Raw genomic sequence first — 18,329 nt, forward strand, 5'->3', positions numbered from 1 at the left:
TAGGTGATTTTAAAGAGGGCTGAAGAAGGTGGGGCTTCACTCTAAGTGGGATGCTATCGGGAAGTAGGGTTAATAATTCTACAGTTGAGTGTCTTAAAGGTAATTTAGGTAGGTGGGGGATGTTTGGTCATCTTTGTGGTTTGGACAATGTTCATGTTTTGTCTGTGATCAGACATGATTGTAGAGTGGTCCTACTTTCGTCTTGATCCATCACGCTCACAGAGTGGCCTTGCTTGATGTGGACGTGCTGTGAAATTTCTGTGTTCACCAGGAGGAGACCGAGACCTGGCTGACAGTGCCAGACCAGTTGCCTGCTTTAGGGGGTTGCTTTTCTCTTTCTCAGGTCTCCTGAGAAGGGCTCTCCAGGGGAAGAGGTGAGCAAAAAAGAAAGGAGGTCAATCTGACATCTTCCCCACATCTTTGCTTTTCTCTGTTTTGAAGGTTTAGATTCAGTATAGGTTCTGTTGTCTCTGGATCTGAAAAAGAAAACTGTCATTAACGAGAACTTTAAGGTTAGTTCTTTTTAATTTTCTCCTAAACCCGTTTTAGAAAACTGGAAGCTGTGAAAAATATTTTGAAACCTTCAAACCAATAGTCCAATAATCTTTAAAAAAGAAAAAGGCATTGAGCAATTAAAAAAATCTCCTCCACCTACAGTGCTAGAGATGTCCCTGCCTGATACTATCCAAATAGTGTGCATGCAATTATGGTCCCACCTATGGCTTCCCAATAGTGATGCAATCCAAAGTCATGTCTGCATCCAGAGCCATCAACGTTTCAGGTTGGTCTCAGAAGCCACAACCTCCTAATAATGTTCATTTCTCCCATAGCCCCATTTTGATCCTATTCAGACGTCACTCTGACACACACGCACACACACACAGAAGCAGGCAGTGGTGTCAGTGTAAGGAGGGTTCCCCTGAGCCTCTGAGAGCTAGTGCTCAGTGCGTCTCACTCAGGCCTTGGTAGAGCTGCCTTGACTTCTCTCCTCTACCCCATCCCCCAGCCCTGGCTGCTGCAAGAGCCAAATCCACCCCCAAGAGTGTTCTGATTCTCTTTACACCCTTACTAGGAGTCTTACCCAGCCCACCCCCCTCTTTCTTTAAAGAACATTTCTCAGATTTTAACTCGAGATCATTGAGGGCTCTAGGTAAGGAGTAGCGATGGTCCCCCATATAGACGGTCTGAATATAGTTATTGAATAAATACCTTGAGCACAGCTACTCTTTACACTTGCTGGTATGACTTTAGCTTCTTAGGACCTCTCATGGAAAGATCTGTGCTCACCTCTTTTCTCTTAGGCTGTTTTCTTCTGCTCTACTTTCTCCATTGACCCTATCCTATCTGTATTCTATCTTCCTGAAATTCTTCAAAATACTTGGTCTGTCCCCCCATGCTTTCTAGCACTGTTTTTTTTTTTTTTAATACTTTATTTATTTATTTTATTTATTTATTTATGACTGTGTTGGGTCTCTTAGTTTTCGTGCGAGGGCTTTCTCCAGCTGCGGCAAGCGGGGGCCACTCTTCATCGCGGTGCGGGGGCCGCTCTTCATCGCGGTGCGCGGGCCTTTTCACTATCGCGGCCCCTCCTGTTGCGGGGCACAGGCTCCAGACGCGCAGGCTCAGCAGTTGTGGCTCACGGGCCCAGTTGCTCCGCGGCATGTGGGATCCTCCCAGACCAGGGCTCGAACCCGTGTCCCCCGCACCGGCAGGCAGACTCTCAGCCACTGTGCCACCAGGGAAGCCCTCTAGCACTGTTTTAATTGCGTCCTTTCTGGCTTTAAAAATCTTTTCTTTTATTTCAAAGGTGAAGTCTTAGCTGCTAGATCACAAATTTGAACCAGAAAACTCACAGATTTATTTACTGTTCTGAAACATAAGGATTAAATAGGAACTCTAATTGCAACTATTTCACATTATATATAATAGTAGAGGAAAAACAGATCTTTGCTAAGTTACTAATAACTTTAATAATTACTTTAATTTTAAAAAAAGGAAAAGTCAGAGGTAATTTTCAATCTTCAGACACTTTAACAGCTAGCAATGAAGAGAAATCTGAAGTGTAGGCAAAGGGTCTGGAGTGAGGCTGCCTTCAAGTTGCCTTCTTCAAGCCTTGTCACCACCTCTTAAGTGATTGGCAAGTTGCTTAACCTCTTTGAGCCTTGGTTTCTCATCTGTAAGATAAGAATAATGATAATACCTTCATGTATTATGAGGATTAAATTGACTGATATTTCTAAAGTGCTTAGAAAAATGCCCAACTTATAGCAAACACTCAGTAAATATTTGTTGAATAAATAAATGAAGATACGAGTGAGGGCTGAATAAGCAACACCCCAAAACAGAAATATGTTATTCCCCAGCTGGTATCATAGCTGAGTCCTCTTCTAAGGCCAGCTGCTTGTAAATGATGGGGTAAATAATAAAGTAGTAAATGTTATTGGTATGAGCTCAGTGCTTCATTCTATCACATGGAGGGAGATCACAGATCAGTGGAAACACTGCATGATTGGCTGTGATGATAAGTAAGTCTAAAAATGCTGGTGGTTTTGCTACCCTGAAGGTGTAAGATTCATCTCCCAGGATAGCTAAATAGTTAAGATTTTGGCTTGGGAGTCATGCAGCTTGGGTTTGAGTCACAATTCCTGTTATGGGCTGAATTATGTTCTCCCAGTATCCATATGTTAAAGTCCCAACCCCTAGTACTGTAACTCAGAATGTAAGTGGATTTCAAGATAAGATCTTTAAAGAGGTGATTAAATTAAAATGTAGCCATTAAGGTGGGTCCTAATCCAATTTGAATGGTGTCCTTATAAAAAGAGGAAATTTGGGTTCACAGAGACGGCAGGAATGCACATGCACAGAGGAAAGGCCATGTGAGGATTCAGCGAGAAGGCGGCCGTCTGCAAGCCAAGGAGAGAGGCCTCAGACAGAAGCAAACTGCTCTCTGTGATCTAGGACTGTGAGAAAGTAAATATCTGTTCTTTTTTTTTTTTTTTTTTTTTAATTTATATGGCTGTGCCAGGTCTTAGATGGGGCATGTGAGATCTTCGTTTCCACGTGCGGGATCTTCATTGAGGCATGCGGGATATTTTAGTTGCGGCATGTGGGATCTAGTTCCCTGACCAGGGATTAAACCCGGGCCCCCTGCATTGGGTGCATGGAGTCTTAACCACTGGACCACCAAGGAAGTCCCAAATATCTGTTCTTTAAGACAGTCTGTGGTATTTTATTATGGCAGCCCTAGCAAAGTAAATACTTCAAGAATATGACCTGTGAAAACTTTGGTGTTTCTTTATCTCTCTGAGCCTCAGTTTTCTCATTTGCAAAATGAGGATATAAATCTATGGGTTAAGTAGCACTTAACCCATAGATTTTGATGATGAAATGAGATTATCATTTAGCACAGATTCTGCCTCACAGTAAGAGCTAAATATGTTAGCTATTATTATTATTGCTATCATTGTAATACCAATGATTATTATTGTTACGAGTGTCTCCAGAGGGACAGTTATCAGGCCCCTTTCCTATCATATTGAAATACACACCCAAAATATTGTATCTCTATGTAAATCACAAGCCTGTTTTACAGATGAAGAAACAACTTTCTTTTAAAGATTTTTGGGGTCTGGTAAGAAGGTTTGAATCTTTCAGAAAATAAAGTATGACTATCAAACACCAAGTAATCCGTTCGAAAAAAGAAAGTTCATTCCAAATGTGAATTTAAATAATGATTAGTTGGTTACTTGATTGGTTGATTGGACATGTTGATCCATTTTGGATTTGTCCAAATAAGCCTAGGATTATAGCTATAGTCGTGAAGATACCATGTAGCATTTAATCATGAAAATTCTTAACCACAGGAGCACTAAAATGAATGTATACAGGAAAGCATCGTAAGATGCTTCCTATAAATGCTTCTTTTAGGTGTGACTTAGAAGAGATTGTCAGGGGGCTAGGGAGAGATTGATAGGGTGACAGTCATAATGCCTTGGCTCCAACCCCCAACTCAGGGTCTTCCTTTGTAAAATGGAGCTGGGGATGCCAGGCTTGCATACGCCGTGATCCTTAAAAGAGTCACATGAGGTAACGAATATGAAATTGCTCCATAAAAGGACACTGAGGTTAAGGTTCACATTACAGTGACAAGTCATGTTGGTATACATTCCCTTGATATGATGCGATGAGAATAGCACTGTATCTCTGTGGTCTTCCTCCCCAAAACCCATAACCCCAGTCTAACCATGAGAAAAACATCAGACAAACTCAAATTGAGGGACATTTTGCAGGATACCCTACCAGTACTTCTCGAAACCATCAAGGTCATGACAAACAAGCAAAGACTGAGAAACTCTCACAGCCCAGAGGAAATTAATGAGACATGATGAATGAATGTGGTGTCCTCACTGAGATCCTGGAACAGAAGAAGGACAGTGGAAAACTAGTGAAGTCCAAATGAGGTCTAGAGTTTGGTTGGTAGTAATGTAAGATTTTAACAAGAGGGAAACCAGATGAGGGGTATACAGGAACTGTCTGCACTATCTTCGCAAACTTTACGTAAATCTAAAATTATTATAAAATTTAAAAGTGTATTTTCAAAAAGGAAATTGATATACTAATATAAGAATTTATCTGATTATTTCATTTAATTTGAAAGCAGCTTATAAATTCAAAAGCTCACTTTAGAAATGTCACGTAAGGGAATTATTATGTGATAATTTGAAGATACTTTTAGAATAGCAGAGTCAATTATTTTTCTGCTGTTGCCCAGGCCTAGAGTCTCTGCTTGATTATCATCGTCATCAAACAATCATCTCATTACTGAAGAGTTCACTGAGTTTACCAAGTCCAGCCTCCTCACTTTGCAAACTGAGGCCCAGAATGGGCAGGTGACTTATTTAAAGTTTATAATAGAGTTAAGAATGGAAAACAAAAGATATTTTTTATTGCACATAAAGTAATAGAAAAATTATGAATATGTATGTGTATATGTATAAATATATATATATATACACACATAATATATGTTATATACTGCATTATCTATAAAATCTTTCTTTTTAATAGAAATGAGATGTAAAAGCATAGGATGTCCTTATTGAGTCTGTTAGTCTGGTGGGTTTTTTTATGGGGGGGGATTGTTTTTGTTTTTTTTTTGTCTAGACTGTTACGGAAACACATCCAGCTCAGTTAAGGAAGGAAGTTGATAACAAAAACATATCAGTAAAACTGTGTCCCTTTTAGGTGACAGGCCTGCACTACATTGAGGATTTAAAGGTGAGCAGGGTCAGGTCTTTGACCTTGGGGACCTCCCAGCCTGGTCCAGGCAGCAAACACCTAAGCAGCTTTACACTAGCACGTCAGAAGCACGAGGGTAGATGGGAGTCACCTGACCCAACTGTGGGACCAGCTCGCCGGAGCCCGTCTTGGAAGAGTGACCATCTGAGATGCCTTAACAGAGGAGGGAGGAGTTAGCCAAATGGAGAGACAGGGGGAAGGGAGAAGAGAAGAGACCTCTTGTCCTCTGAGGTTGCAAGGAAGGAAGGAAGCATGTGGATTTAGATAAGGCAAAACCTGAAAGGAGACGGGAAGTTGACAGAGATCAGGGTCGAGGACGTGTCGTCACAGTGAAGTAGGGCATGAGGCCGCGTGCTGACCGTGAGGGGAGGGCGCTGGGTGGGGGTCTTTAGGAGTGTGGTAAAGCCTTGGGCCTGTATCTGAGGGAGAAGAGAGTGGACTCTAGTCAAAGGCAAGTAAAGGGTTAATGAACATTCCAAGCTAGCATTAGCACCAACATGCAGGAATATGCAGCTTCCTCTGGCAGCCTTCAACTGTCCAGCTGTAAAGAGGGTACAGAGAAAGTAGGTTGTAGCCTTCATCTGGGGTTCAATTTTCCCAGACAGGGTGAGCAGAGTGTGGGGATCTAAGAGAACCAAGGATGGTGAATATTTGCTGTTCGGACCTCAGCTGTAAAGGTCACGGGCAGGGCAAACAGGGAAAGGAGGAAGTCAGCAGGCTGGAAGAAAACAAAGGCGACACGAAAGCCGATGTTCCTGTAAGGATAAGAGAAAGTCACAGTCTCTTAAAACTAAATTTGTTAGAAAAGAAAACCAATCCATGTGTCAAGCTTCTGAGTAAAGAAAGGAGATGTATGGAGGATTAAGAGGGCAGAAGACGTTCAACCCAGATGACATTGACTTTGACAGAGGGTGACACTTAGCTGAAGGCAGAAGCTCGATGGGGTGCCAGGAGAATGCACCTGGGGTGTTGGGATTGTTCAGGGGTACAGAATTGAAGAACAGTAGGGGATAAAAAAAAACCCCAAGGAGAGGAGATGGAGTGGCAATACCTTTTGTTCAATGACCAAGGATTGCAGAAATGGGAGGAATGGTCAGAATTGATGCTTCTAATATGACCAGGAAAGAAGCAGCTCCCGGTGAAGGGCTTAGGTACCAAGTGACCTAACTATGTAACTACAGGCAAGTACATGAATCTAGGCCTCCCTTTCCTCATTCTAAGAGTTCTGCTCTAACAGGCTGTTGGGGCACTGGAGAAGGTAATGCACCTGGACCACAGTAAGTGGTACCTAATAAAGGAGAGCCAACTTTGACTGTGGCTGAGAATCCTAGGTGGTCTGACCAGTCTACGCAAGACCTGCACACAGTGGACAGAGACGTGGTGATGCCCAGGTGCCAGGCAGGCAGAGCTGCAGTGGGAGTCTGATATGACCAAGAGCTTAGGTTTGAAAACCCATAGCAAGAGTTTCATGTTGAAGCCTACTTTGAAATACAAAAAATAGTGGAGGTTGGTATCCTAAATCATTACTGCAGATACGTGTTCTAAAAAAAATTCCCTTTTTGGCCCTGATTGCACCCCAGAAGGCTAATCTATTGTTTGTAGGTCAAGAGGAGGCATATACATGGCAGAAAATAAGTAGAGGGAAAAGGCGTTTAATTGAGTAAGGGACAGGAACAAAGAGACCAGGAAAACCTGTATAGAGGCAACATTGTCAAGTGAACTCAATCGAATTCCAAGGCTCTGGGCTCAGATTGTGTTCATGAGGAAGGGCCATTCATGAGATCCATGGGGTCTTTCGCTCTCATTATTCCTAACAAGTTGGTTATGTTTATAAAATAGAATCATAACTACATCTGGAACTTTTACACAGAAATTAAGGTTGACGTATGTACCAGAATGATTTATATTCCCTGATAAGATGGTAAAGATTTACTTTACTTGCACTCTTACAGCTTGGATTATTATTCATACTTTATTTTGCAAATTGGTAGTAACCCAACTGCAGCCAAATCAAGAGTTCACATGCCAAGTTTTGGTCTGAAAAGTTTTTGCATCCAATATATACTTGGCCACAAAAATAAGGAGATTGAATAAGAGAAGAGAAAAGAAAGTGTTTTATGTACTCTGGAGGTCAAAAACAGATGTGAGTAAGGTTCTCACGGAGTGTGGCTAGCTAAGGTCTCGTAATCCCTAATGCATTTCACTGCCCATTTGTAAGTTTCCCCCAATGTTTAACATCAACAGCTATTCAGGAACGTAGTGACTTGCACAAAAATAAAATTTATAGATACGAAAGACAAAGCCAGAAAATTACTCTGTTCTTGGCATTCATCCTTCCTGGGCAAGGAGTTCACATTTTCTTTCGGTCGATGCTATGTTTAATAACTCTATGTGATTGGTTAGATTTTGATTGAGCTGAATGTGTTTTGTGTCTTTTGTATGACTCAGTGAAAAAAGAAACATAAAACCTTAGGCTAACTTTAATCAGAGAACTCTGTTTTTTTCTGTGTAATCTGAAGAAGAATTGGGAAAACAGCCCCAGAAGGACTAGTTGTGCCTCTAGTTGGGGAGGAAGGCGAGTAAGGGTTGGTGAGGAAGGTGGATAACTTAGCCTATTTTCTTCTCTTGGCACAGTGTCTCTGATTTCTTGCTCCCTTTCAAAAAACTCTCTTCTACAAAGACAGCTCCCACGACCTGCAGAATTTGTAAAGAAATTTGCAGAGGAGAGCAGACATGTCTGTATTTCCGAACACAAAGGTCACAGAGGCTGTGGGACACAGCTGCAAAGTTGGTGGCTGCTAAATGCAGCAATTAAGGTTGGACATATGTTCCTCACTCTTCCATAGATCTATGTTGCATTTTATAAATTAACAGTAATCTAGACATTCCTTTGGCAGGTCCATAGGGCCCACAGAATTGATTAATTAATAACAAATTCAGAGATGACAACAAGGTATCCACTTGTGTGCCTACTCAGGTCCACTGGTAGTGGCTGCCAGGAATACAAGGCATTAGAAGAATTCTAAAGCTCTTCCCAAGCTCAGTGGTAAAGTGCATCCCCAGTAGACTTTGGATGCTGGCCAGGGCGGTGGGCAGGGAGGGTAGCAGCACATGAGACACCTGGTAACCATCCTTCATTTAACCTAAGGTGTTTGTCATGATAAGAGATAAGACCTGTTTCCTAAGGTTTGGGAATTTTTAATTCAAAATAAACCCACAGTTACAAATGCATATGCGTGTCATGCAGTAATAGTAATACACCCAGTAATGTGATGACACTTTGTAGCTTTAGAAGAGCTTTTACGAGTCATCCCATGAGATTCTAAAGTGATCTCACAGTATAGAAAGGGGATGTATTTTTATCCCCATTGCCAAATGAGGAACTGGATTCCAGAGCAGATAATTCATCGTAGTTCATGCAGCTGGTAAGTTAGAGAATTAAGGAAATATTTTGCAGTCATCTGAATATTTTGTAACCATTCAAATTTCTGACTCAAATTAGGAGTCATAGAACTGTGGGAACTCTGGCTAGGATTGTCTGATTCCTAAATTTTGCAACAACAAAAGCTGAACATGACTACACGGGAAACATTTACAATAAATGTGTGTACACATGATTAAGTGACAAGTGGGCGATAGCCAGCCTTTGAAATGCATGAATGACTATTAGTCAGAGTTCTCCAGGAAAAAAAGGATTTATGTATGTATGTATGGATTACTTATAAAGAATTGATTCATGTGCTTATGGAGGCTGGCACGTCCAAAATCTGCAGAGTCCGTGTCCCAGTTGGGGTCTGAAGAATGGCAGCCTGCTGTAGAACCAGGAAGAACAGAGGTTCCACTCTGAAGGCTCTCAAGCAGGAGAATTCTCTCTTTTTTGTAGAAGCGTCAGCCTTTTGTTCTATGCATGCCTTCAACTGCTTAGATGAGGCTCATCCACATTATGGAGGGCAGTCTGCTGTACTCAGTCTGCCAATTTAAATGTTAATCTGAACCCAAAACACCTGCACAGAAAAACCCAGAATAATGTTTGACCAAGTATCTGGGCACCCCATGGTCCAGTCAAGTTGACACACAAAATTAATCATCACAAGTCCACCTCTTGTCAACTTGTCATCTATATACTTCTCCTTAAGCCATATTTAATCTCCAAATAAGGTAAATAACAATGTCATCCTTATACGTAACATGACACAATTGTCCTATGTACAGCCAAAACACACTAAGCCTTTTCCCAGAAGAGGACAGAAAACCCTTGAGTGATATTTACTCTTCTCACTGATAAGTCATAACTTAAGTACTATGAGGGTGGAATGTTATGGACTGAATTGTGTTCCCTCAAAATTTGTATACTGAAGCCCTAAGCTCCAATGTAACTGTTTGGAAATAGGGCTTTTAAGAAGGTGATTAGGGTTAAATGAGGTCATAAGGGTAGGGCCTTAAACTGATAGAACAGGTGTCCTTATAAGAAGAGGAAGAGACACCAGAGGTCTCTCACTCAATCTGTGCATGCACAGAGGAAAGCCCATATGAGGACGTAGCAAGAAGGTGTCCATCCACAAGCCAGGAAGAGAGGCCTCGCTAGAAACCAACCCTGCAGACACCTTGATCTTAGACTTTCAGCCTCCAGAACTATGAGAAAATAAATGGCTGTTGTTTAAACCACCCAGTATGTGGTATCTTGTCCTGAGCTGACTAATGTAATGACCACAGCCCTACCTGAGGACGTTTGTTACTATCACAGAAGAGGGAATTTATTCAAAGTATATCAGTCCAATAATTGTCTGCATGTGCTAATCCATTCTGTTAAGCTTCTAGGCTGGGCGTAGACCCAAAATACCCTTCCTGATATTTTGAGGGCTGGATTATAAATTATAAATTGCTGAATCTTCCCATGCTGTTTCAGGGGCAGCATGGCAAAGTTGCTAATAGTAGGGGGATGACTGGGAAAGAGAGGAGAAGGTCAGTCCATTTTATGGAAAGCTTACCATATGCTGAGCCTTTGCGACACAATGGGGAAAAGATGCAGATAGTATTCTAGCGAGTGACCTAGGTTCCAGGGTGGGGCTAGGGGACTTCTTCCTCTGAATCTTTAGGGTTGTAATGACAAAAAACATTGATTTTAAAAAGTTTATTTGGAGGTTCTAGCAGAAACCCAGCTATACATATAGGCTTACCTGGAGGTTACTCCTCCCTCACTGGGGAGAGTGTACGCTTTTTCACTTGTCATCTTTGGCTGTCGGCAGGGCTAGCAGGTGCCACGGCCTGGTTATCCTGACGTCTTGACATTGTGCTACCTGCTGAGTTGTAGAAGATTTGATTTAGGTCTAAGGAGTTTGCAATCGACGCATGCCTAGAAGATAAACTAGACTAACAAACACAGTGTCTGGTGTCTCTGTGTATGTGTGTGTTTTTTAATCACACAACTTCTAGGACCCTAATTTGTTGCAAGGCCTCTATATTTGTAAGGAGTTGGGTTTCATTCTTTGGGCAAAACTACTTTTTTGACAAAGTTGAAGAGAGCTCTTGAAATATTTTTAATGTTAATATACCACCTTTATGCTGTAAGTCCTAAAGAAAAGCCAAGCAGAGTGGGGTCTACGGCATCCCTCACTGTTTCAGTTTTTCACTGTACTGCCTTCATAGCTTTTGGAGATGACCTATGAAGCTGTAAATAAAAGCAGCACAACTTTTCTCTGACACTATTTCTAAACTCTCCAGTAGGCACAATGATAGATTCATTTAATAGATTGGTACAGACTTTCCTTGGGGAAACTAAAGAGTTTTTTGTTTTTTTGTTTTCCTTTCTGAGTCAGAAGTTGATAATGCAGAAATATTGCGCAAATACCATGACTATGGCATCTTTTCTTTTTATTGAACAGCAGTTGTGGTTTGAAGAGTAACTTTCTTCAGGAAATTGTGGAGACTCTGCAGCAATGGCTGAAGGTATACTCTCCAAGTTACCTAATGGAATAGGTAAGCTTTATGCCTTTAAAATGAGCCGTGTGTTCCTTTTCTTTGAAGCCTCCAGAACTTTTCAGTTCATAACATTTTGTATTGAGCATGAAATTGACTGCAATTCTTACTGCTGCATTTTTTAAAAGTCCCCAATGTAGGGGGGAAAAAAAGGAATTTTTTAACAAGCCCAAGATCCAACAATTATACCAATGCTGCCTTTGTTTCCCATAGAGCCTTAAGAAAAATCGTATCTCAACACAGCTCCTGCTAAGTTACTAACTCCTATCAAATTGATGCCCTTCTAACAGCAACAACAAATTCCCTGAGATGGGTTGGTAAAATGAGTGATGAATGATGAAACAGTCGGGAGTAGGTTAATAGACAGTGGTACTTTTTATAAGAAACTCAAGATTAAGTTTCAAAAATAGTCTCTTATGAATCAACCAAATCCAATTTTGAGTCAAGGGCATTCAAGACAAGTTTTACCATTTTCTCAAACTACTAAGAGCTGAAAAATTTAGTCACAGATGAAAATATCCTTAATGGAATAAGCTAAAAAGTGATTCCAAGGAATGAAACGTCGGCGTGGCTGGCCACAGAAACCTATCAGGGAATCCTGAGGGCAGAGCTGAGGCTTAGCCACGCTGGCACGGAATGCACCAGCATGTTCCCTTTCCCGCACACCTCCAACTCCCTCTCTATCCCCCTGCCCCTGCTTCACCCCCTCCCAGCCCCACGCTGTACAGGGCTGCTGAAACTTGCTCTCCTGACTTCAGCGAGAAAGAGGCTGTTCATTCTTTCTTTTCCACAGTCACCCCCAACTCTGTACATTCCAAACTCGTAGACCTAGCCACGCTCCAGGCTTCTGTGGGACCCCTAAGTCTCAAAGGACTTGAGTTTCATCCACAGCAGGGATGTAGCCTGATGCAGCTTGGGGTTGGAGGTCGTGAGTTTAAATTCGGGGACAAAGCGTAGGAGGGCCCCTGAGAGAAATCGCTTACCAAGATGGATGAAGGATTCTGCCTCTGTGGGTCAGACTCAGGTGAGCAGCCCAAGGAGGGGAGGAAGGAGAGGTCCTGGGTGCCGTGAGGCTGTTGGGTAAGTCCCGCAGCCCTGAGTCACCTGTATGCTTTGGGTGAGGATTACAACCGGCTGTCACGAGGGAGCCGAGCCACTCCACCATGGGACATGCCCTGTAAGCACAGGGGTGAGAAAGGAAAGGCGTTTTCCTGCTGTCTGAAAGAAGAGGACCAGAGAGTCCGAGGCAAGTGGCAGTGGAGCTCTGAGTGCAGTCCTGGCACTTGTGGAGATGATCGTCTGTCTCAAGAGCACTGACCCCCAGACACGGCGGAGGGAGTATCCGTCATGCCTGACAGCCATCGGCCCTCGGAGACTTGAGGAAAGACTCCTTTGGTGACTTTACTATAAGCTGGAGAGCCACAAGCTGGAGAGACCTGGGAACATTTGAGTTACGTATGACTTAAACCACACTCGATCAAGACTTACTCATGATTCCAGAGCAAACCAAGGCTGGTGTTAAGAATGTAATTTAGACGTTCACTGCTAGCTTGAGGGACCACCTGCTCCCTTTCTCTTTTTTGTTTGTTTTGTCTGGGTTGCTTCAGTTTTCATCAAGAAAGGGCAAAAGTGAGTCTATTTAATTTTTAATTCTACACCTTTTCATAGCAAAAGAGAGACCTCATTTTAAATTCTGCACTCCTAATCAAATACTGTTCCTATGAATTATGACTTGCCTTGAGGTCAGAGCCCACAGTGGCATAAAGGTAATAGTTGAATTCTGAGAATAGAACATAAGGAGAAAGAGTTGAGGGTTGAGGACTCAGCCTTCGGGGACTCCGCTGTTAGGCATTGGAGGGACCCTATTAGAAGTAAGAGTTGAAAGCCAGTTGCCACATGTAAAGATCAACCAGCCTAGATATCTACAGTAACTAGTACAGACATTGATTCTTATGTTTACTTAAAATATAGACCAAACTTGATTTATACATACATATATACATGCTTATATAAATATATATGAATGAGGAATTTGTCTCTATGATTTATATGGATAAGAGATCAATATAGATAGATAGGTAGATAGGTAGATAGATAGATAGAGAGATAGATAGATAGATAGATAGATAGATAGATAATTGGGTTGGCCAAAAAGTTTGTTCAGGTTTTTCCATAAGATGTTACAGAAAAACCCAAGCGAACTTTTTGGCCACCCCAATAGATAGATAGATAATGTGTGTATTCCATAGATGGGTATATATGTGAGGTAACAGCAGGAGACAGGAGAAAAGAAAAATAGGAGAATTTATTCCTTCTTATCCCTTCCTGTCTAACCTCATTTCTGCCAGTGACTGCCTTCTGGGATTACTGCTTCAATCAAATAGACTCTGTTCCGTGGCTCAAATCCTTCTCTGGGCTCCTTGCCCTTGTCCCTACATGCAGGCTTAAAGGAGACAACAGCTTCCCAATGTTACCAATCCTTGGGTGCTTCAGCATCATCTATTGGCTCCATTAATTCTACCCACACCTCTGTAAACTGTTTTCTCATTAAACTTGCCTGCTTAGACAAAAGTTAACCTTCAAGGCTGCCAGATATCCCATGACGAGACCCTGACTGTCAGAGGATCCGACTTCATGTTGATCTTCCTATTAGGCATCCAAGTGAAGATATAGATAGGCAAGCAAAAATGAGTCTGGAAAAACCTTAAGGCTGGGCAAGTCTGAGCTGGAGAAAATAACATTTAAGAATTTTCAGCCTTTAGATGCAGAGGGGAATAGTTATGACCGCTTGCTCTCTGGGAGGGCAACCAGCTCCTCGTGCTGACACCCACTATCTTGAATTACCATCTTGTTGGATTCAAGGCAGTCCTGGACCGCCCCATCCTCACGCTGAGGAAGGCTGACATCTAGGGTTAAAACCTGAACTAATTACTCTCCTTCTTCTAAGTGTCTGTCAAGACCAATCGCCCCATGCATCACATCACTGCTTATGAACAGAAGCCCAAACCTCCCAGGCATCTACTTTTGCCAGGATTCTCACCTGTGTACTGCTGTGTGCATCCCCATAGTATGAACTAATTCTTCTCTCCTTCTCAAAATCCTTTACTTTAAGCAATTTTAGATTCTTAATCATATATTATTTAGTCTGTGACCATAATGGACTATTCAAAAAATGGGTAACATTTGTCCAAGAAGAGCACAAAATAAATTCACTTAAGCCATTTGTTCGTAATTACAGTAGACACAATGCACTTCATCACTGAGCAAACTCCAAGGTAAACATTTGGCCATGGAGACAATGAGCAGAATTATATGGATCACTTTTTTTTTTTTTTTTTTTTTTTACTGTTTTGGGTTTGCCCCGACATACATGGCCATAGACAGTTAATTGGATCTATAAATACTCCCAGTTAAGTTTAATTATTTCTCTGTGCAGAATCTTAGGTTATATTAACTCTGGTGATCATTTGGGATAATTTTTTTTAATTCCACAGAAGTTTGTTTTGAAAAATTGACCTAGAATATGCTCTGAGAGAAAAAATAAAAAGAAATGGGATAAAGGACTGAGAAATAAGAGTATGAAAAGATTACTCTGTAAAAAGCCAATATAATTGTAGAAGTATTAAAATCCCTATAGGAGATTTACAGAGCAGTGTGCCCTGGATTAGAATTTGATATCAAATAATTTAACTGAAGTCATACAATTTCAGTGCCATTTGTAGTTGAGTTAATAGCATATGTTCCTGGAGGATTACAGCCAATGATTAAGGAAATTAGGTTTTGTTTGAATTTAATTTAGTTATATAAAGCTGCTACTATAATTTACAGCTTTGATATTTAATATTTAATAAGCCAGATCTTAGAAGAATACTAGATATAGCTGTGTCATTAGTCCTTGAAATATTATTCCCATAAGTCATTTATATTTGCTGGCTGATAAGGATGTTCATCAAGTAGATGGACTCAACACGAGTCCACTGATAAAGCCAATGCAGGTTTACAGTTTGCTGAGTCCCTTGTACGTTTCCACTCCATTTCCCACACCTGTAACTTACTGAATCATCATTTATCTGGCCGGTCAATTGTCATAATAAAAAAACATTGCAGCCTTTCCTTCAGCAGCCAGCTGTGGGAATGACTCAACTCTGCCTTTCTCTCACATTTTACGTATCTGTGGCTTTTAGTCATTAAAAATCACGGGAATGTCTTTGTAAATATTGCACCCTCAATTTTTTTAATTATTATTATTATTTTTTAATCAGTCATCAATTTTATACACATCATTGTATACATGTCAATCCCAATCGCCCAATTCAGCACACCACCATCCTAACCCCACCGCGGTTTTCCCCCCTTGGTGTCCATACGTTTGTTCTCTACATCTGTGTCTCAACTTCTGCCCTGCAAACTGGTTCATCTGTACCATTTTTCTAGGTTCCACATACATGTGTTAATATACGATATTTGTTTTTCTCTTTCTGACTTACTTCACTCTGTATGACAGTCTCTAGATCCATCCATGTCTCAACAAATGACTCAATTTCGTTCCTTTTTATGGCTGAGTAATATTCCATTGTATATATGTACCACCTCTTCTTTATCCATTCGTCTGTCGATAGGCATTTAGGTTGCTTCCATGACCTGGCTATTGTAAATAGTGCTGCAGTGAACATTGGGGTGCATGTGTCTTTTTGAATTATGGTTTTCTCTGGGTATATGCCCAGTAGTGGGATTGCTGGATCATATAGCACCCTCAATATTTTTCTTTCTTGTTTTTTTTTTCACTGCTTTGTCACATTTTTTTCCCTATCCATCTCCTTGACTTTTCCTTCCTTTCTCCTTCATTTTTCTGAAGCTCCGTAGTAATGATTCCAATTTCTTTCCTGCATATGTCTATAGCTCTGTGTAGAAATTTAATTTTTCTTTTTTCTCTGATTTATAAAAATTAATCCTAAATTTCTAATCCCATTAGACTAGCTTTTATTTCCTAACATTCCCAATTTTTTCTCCCTAGATAAGAATATTTGTACTATGTAAACTATTTTTTTTTTAGTACTTGTGTTTTAAACCGTTTATCTCACTTATTCACTTGCTTTCATTGTCCGTACAACTACTGAGAATCCTCCTTTTGTTCCTCTCACTCTCTTTTACTTCCTGGTTTGGGCTTCCTTCAAAGACAGGTCAAGTCAACCTTTCAGAAAATTCACAAGGCACACTCTCTAACCTCAAAGATTTTAGAGGTCTAAACAGAGGACTTATGCAAGAATATCTCCTTTAACAATTTATTTTATATATATGTTCATATACACATACACACTTTAGGTAGGTAGCAAAGTGTAGAAATTAATAAAAATGAAATAAAGTTGGCCAATGCATAAACATGCAAGTTGAAACAGCAGGAGTTTGTTTGAAGGGAATAAAAAACACATTAATACAGTCTAAGACACAAGTTTCTTTTGTGCTTTCCTGCTGTACCTCTAAAAATTCCAACATAGTACATTTAATAATAATAATAATATAATAATATAGTGAATAAGTGTATGGTTTTCTGGCGCTAGATTGGCTGACTGGCAGTCTTGGCTTCACCATTTAGAGCTGTGTGACTTAGGACAATTACTTAATCTTTCTGTGCCTCGGTTTTCAAATGTGTAAAATGAGGATACCAATGGTACTCTGTTGGCCAAGTTTTTGTGCTAATACATGTAAAATGTTTAGAATCATGCCTCAGACATAGTAAACTCTCAGTAACTGTTATTGTTATTTACTGTTATTTTTGTTACTGCTACTGTAAAATAAAGCACCAGTTAGTAGAAAATAGCAGATCAAAGTGAACATTAAGAAACAAGCAAGCATCACCGCAGTAATTGGAAAGTCATTTACTTAATCTGTATCTTTTCATGTGTTTTTTGCTGTATACCTGGAGTTAAAGATTCTTAGGTACTCTTTGGATTAGTCCCCAAATAACACATATCAAAATCACCAGTACAGTACAACAATCACTCTTCTTAGCTCAAAAGTAACCCCTGTAAGAAGTTGAAGGAACCCCTGCATCACGGATATTGGAGATGGGAAGTTTTTTTTTCCTGTACCTGTAGCTGCTTCAAATCCTGCAAAGTTTGAAGCTCTGGTGATTGTTAAAAAAATTCCAACTCAAGAACTAGAGAAATAGTATGTTTGCACTAATATAAAAATTAGAGCCATAAAGCAACATCCAGAACTAAATCAAAAGACCCCACAACTCAGATTAGACTTCCCTAATTGATTTGAAGAGAACTCAATGAGTGCTGGCTGTACAGAGGCACTGACCTCCACCCAGTAAGGAAGTTAAGAACAGAGGATAGGGTAACTGGAACAGCAGTTCTAATCCTTCATATGCCATACAAAGGAAGGGAAAGAGAGAGTTTATTATGTTCCAACGAATCATGAAATAAACCAGACCACTCCATGAAAGAAAGAAAATTCACATTGATCAAGGAGAGAAACAAGGGCACTTCCTCTAGCTGTGTTTTTATCTATTCACAAACTGGACCCCATAGAATACTGGGAAAGGGGGAAAAATCTACATAATGATTAATACCAAATAAAGTATCTTCAGCTAAAGGGGAAGACAGGCAGAATCTGTAAGACATGAAAGTATAGCAGCAGGGGCTGTAAGAAATGTAAGTTTAAGTTATCAAGGGAAGAGAGAAATGGAGTGGTTAATGATGGGCATTCCTGGGAAAATAGTGCTAGTTATAAGAAATAAAGCAGAATGAGAGTCAAATCCAGGTCTATTACAAAATTATTTTTAATTACATAAGACTTTTAAAATAGCCTAACAGTTATAAAGTTTTAGAAATTGTCAATATTTCTGAGTCAGAAAATCTGAGTGTGTCACATCTATGCCATTTATTAGCTGCACGATTTGAGCAATCATTAAGCTTGCTGAACTTCATTCCTTCCATAGGAAAATAGAAGTAATAGTATCTACACACTACCACCTTGTAGCATTTTAAGAGTAGTCAAATGAAATTATACTTAGAAACATAAAGCATTATTGGAATGTACATTGTTAA

At 40.4% G+C, this 18,329-nt stretch overlaps 1 long non-coding RNA gene across 10 annotated transcripts in view; it reads left to right on the forward strand.

Moving 5' to 3' along the window:
• The first annotated feature begins 2,830 nt into the window (after positions 1-2,830).
• LOC130705022 (uncharacterized) overlaps positions 2,831-18,329 on the forward strand; it is a 92,004-nt gene continuing 76,505 nt past the window's right edge. For 6 of the 10 annotated variants that reach the window (XR_009005614.1, XR_009005617.1, XR_009005615.1 and 3 more), the window contains exons 1-2: positions 2,833-2,970; positions 11,181-11,274. This is a non-coding gene — a long non-coding RNA (uncharacterized LOC130705022). Of the gene's footprint in view, positions 2,971-11,180; positions 11,275-18,329 lie in introns of all 10 variants that reach the window. The other 4 variants (XR_009005623.1, XR_009005620.1, XR_009005616.1 and 1 more) reach the window with 4 other exon arrangements.

Source organism: Balaenoptera acutorostrata, chromosome 16, assembly GCF_949987535.1.
Source record: "Balaenoptera acutorostrata chromosome 16, mBalAcu1.1, whole genome shotgun sequence".
Classification (NCBI taxonomy): domain Eukaryota; kingdom Metazoa; phylum Chordata; class Mammalia; order Artiodactyla; family Balaenopteridae; genus Balaenoptera; species Balaenoptera acutorostrata.